This window comes from Engraulis encrasicolus, chromosome 15, assembly GCF_034702125.1.
Source record: "Engraulis encrasicolus isolate BLACKSEA-1 chromosome 15, IST_EnEncr_1.0, whole genome shotgun sequence".
NCBI classification, from domain to species: domain Eukaryota; kingdom Metazoa; phylum Chordata; class Actinopteri; order Clupeiformes; family Engraulidae; genus Engraulis; species Engraulis encrasicolus.
The window spans coordinates 23,784,253-23,787,759 of NC_085871.1; the positions used below are offsets into that span (position 1 = coordinate 23,784,253).

At 45.2% G+C, this 3,507-nt stretch overlaps 1 protein-coding gene across 1 annotated transcript in view; it reads right to left on the minus strand.

The window, feature by feature from the left end:
* The window catches only part of pthlha (parathyroid hormone-like hormone a), a 39,227-nt gene extending 38,346 nt beyond the window's left edge, over nt 1-881 (minus strand). The window contains exon 1 of the mRNA XM_063217245.1: nt 702-881. The gene's annotated coding sequence lies outside the window, so the exon portion shown is untranslated. The remainder of the gene's footprint in view (nt 1-701) is intronic.
* Between the last annotated feature and the right edge of the window lie 2,626 nt (nt 882-3,507).

Genomic DNA, 3,507 nt, shown 5'->3' on the forward strand with positions numbered 1-3,507 from the left:
AGAGAGAGAGAGAGAGAGAGAGAGAGAGGATAATGTGGCTTTGGGTTGTTACAGGACGCCTTTTGCTGAAAATGCAGAGAGCATTCTTCCCACCACCCACATTTACTTTTCAATTCAAACATGTGTGTGTGTGTGTGTGTCTGTCTGTCTGTGTGTCTGTGTGCATGCCTGCGCGCGTGCGTGTGCGTGTGCATGTGCGTGCGTATCTGCCATTTCTCACATAATGTTTTTCCGAAGAAACTCTTCATTGAAATTAGGGCTTCTAAAGCGGAGAAGTGATGACTATCTGCACAAATATGTTCTGGGAGAGGAGTGTCATCTTCTCTCGGAAAATACCGACGGTGCCTTTTTCTGTTGCATTTAATTACATTGAAATAACACCTCTCACTGTCTGTGTATTTGCAGTGGTGACTTTGCTTGCTTTTTACTTTCACTGCTATAACTCTGAACACATTTTCTCACAGAAGTCCCACACAGTACTCAATCCATGCAGTAAAAAGACAAGCAACACTGAACCCTCAAGAACCAGCACTGAACTTTTTTCCCCCTTCTCAGCAACATGAATTGCATAACTATTATTTTCATGTTCTCTGCAATTTAATGGAACATTTATCAAAACCCCTACCGTTAAGCACAACCTATTGTAAAAAAAAAAAAAAAAAAAGAAGAATCCTTCAACAAACGAGTGTGCCACGACTTACTGTACGATGGGTGGTGTGTCGAGATCTGCTGCTTCTTTACTGACTCGATCTGTCAGCTTGCGTCGTCAGTCTTTAACAATCCACCAGGATCTTCTCAGTCATGCCGCTCCGCCTCATTAACTTGAGTTCCACTCTCGTCACTCGCAGTGGAGAGTCGAGAAACGTCTCCTGTCGTAGTCTTCGGCGAAGAGCCTTTTGATATTAAATGGTGAGAAAAAAAAAACACCACAGTGTCTTCAAGGTGAAGTTGTGTCTTGACTTGTTGAGGACTTCTCTCCGGTCCCCCTGTTGCTTTGAGAGTGCGTGTTGAGGAGAGTGTTGGATTTTTCAAAATATATACAAGGTTAAACCCCTCTGGTGTGACATCACGACTTGTCATCATCGCCGGCCTCGTGGTAACAGAAGACATACGTACGCATGTGTAATTAGACGGATGCGCTTACTCTCACACACACACACACACACACACACACACACACACACACACACACACACACACACACACACACACACACACACACACACACACACACACACACACACACACACACACACACACACACACGCAGGTTGCACATAGAGACACAGACACACAGCACACACACACCAGTGCACACATGTAGGTTGCAGACACACACACACACACACACACACACACACACACACACACACACACACACACACACACACACACACACACACACACACACACACACACACACACACACACACACACACACACACACAGAGAGAGAGAGACATATTTAACCTCTACACCAAACCCCAAACTTACACTCACACTCACACACACACACACACATGTTTAACCCCGTCCACTAAACCCCAAACACACGCCCGTAGCCTTCACACAGACATTTGAATTCACATAACCCGACATGTACCCTCGCAGCAGCAGACACATAACATCTCCATCTTAGGGCTATAATTTATAGCCGAGAGGCAAAGACATGCCAATGTTTTCTCTCTCTACCAACAAATCATATGGTGTTTCACAGCAGTCGGTTACACACGCACACACGCACACACACACACACACACACACACGCACGCGCGCACACACACAGACACACAGCCGCGGGTTCGGGATTGAGGGGGTGGGTGGTATTTAGGCTGCTCTGCGCCCACTGGAAAAGATTGATCCTCACCCTATAACACCATTACACCCCAAACACACACACACACACAGACACACACAAACACACACACACACACACACACACACACACACACACACACACACACACACACACACACACACACACACACACACACACACACACACACACACACCCACGCCTCAACGACAAACAAGAAAAAGTTATCGCTCACGTCAGAGGGGTGCATGGGTTAAAAAAAACTCCACCGCCTAGACCTTATATTCCAAGCGTACAAATGACTGTTATTAGAGTGGCTTAAAAACGACATAAACTCCCCTCTCCGTTGGCCAGATTAATATTATTTAAAAGCCAAATATGAAAACACGACAGGGACACTTAAGAGGCTCGCCACTGGCTGCAGAGTCTATGTTTCTGTTTTGTCTTTGCTATACCGTGCATTAAATCATCGTTTTAATCTGTCATTAAACGATAGACTCCATACTGAGAGAACATGTTTGACTTTAATGAAGCATAGTGAAATTGGTTCTAAGAGAAACACGCCACAAACGTTGACGGGTTCCCTTCGCTCACCCGTGGTTTTGTGCTAGCGACGTGCCTGCTAATTCTGGTCTCAGAGTGGAGAGAGAGGCAGAGAAAGCAAGAGAGAGAGAGAGAGAGAGAGAGAGAGAGAGAGAGAGAGAGAGAGAGAGAGAGAGAGAGAGAGAGAGAGAGAGAAAGTGGTTTATGCCTGCTAATCTGGGTTTGAGAGAGAGGTGGAAAGAAATAGAATAGAATAGAGAAAAAAGAGAGAGAGAGAGAGTCTGGGATTAAGAGAGAGAGTCAACAGAATTAAAGAGGGGAAGAGAGAAAGAAAGAGAAAGAAAAAGAGATACAACACAAAATACAGTGAGAAAATGGAGTGATAGAAAAAATAGAATACAACAGCGAGAGAGAGAGAGAGACAGAGTGAGACACAGAGAGAGAGAGACAGAGAGAAAGGCAGAGAGAGACAGAGAGCGGGAGAGAGTGAGAGAGAACGAGAGAGGGAGAGGGAAAGAGAGAGAGAAAGAGAACGTACTTGTATTTCCACTCCTGCTGCTCTCTGGTCTGGGGTTGCACTAAGTTTAGTGGATTGCCGTGGTTTTGGGTTTGTGTATGCACCCCTCTGCAGCTCTGGGTCACCAGCTAACGTGGGTGCCAAGACGCGCCAAACATTCTGGCATCATCCCACTGGCAAACTCCACTGTCAAAAAGAGAAAGAGAAAAAAAAAACATACACACACAAAATGTGACCACAGCTCTTTTGTTGACCTCGTACTGAGCTGTGTACTTGCGCACTGTCGTCTAGAAATAGTGCGGAGGACTTAACATGTTACTATCTATGACTGCCGATGATGCCTTGAACATATCGCTTCTAAAAATGTTCGACACACCAGCTGTGTGTGTCATGGAACTGCACAAAAGGGTCACACATACACACACACTCGCATACAAGCACACACACACACACACACACACACACACACACACAGATGGACTCTCCGAAAAGAGGGGGCTGTCTAACTCACTGTGTGAAATGATTAAAAAAAAGATTGTGAAGTGTGTTTCATACTTAGGGTCAAATTAGCATATTAGGAAATGAGCCCACTTAGCATGCTAATAAACTCAAGACTTAGTATGTGCATTGA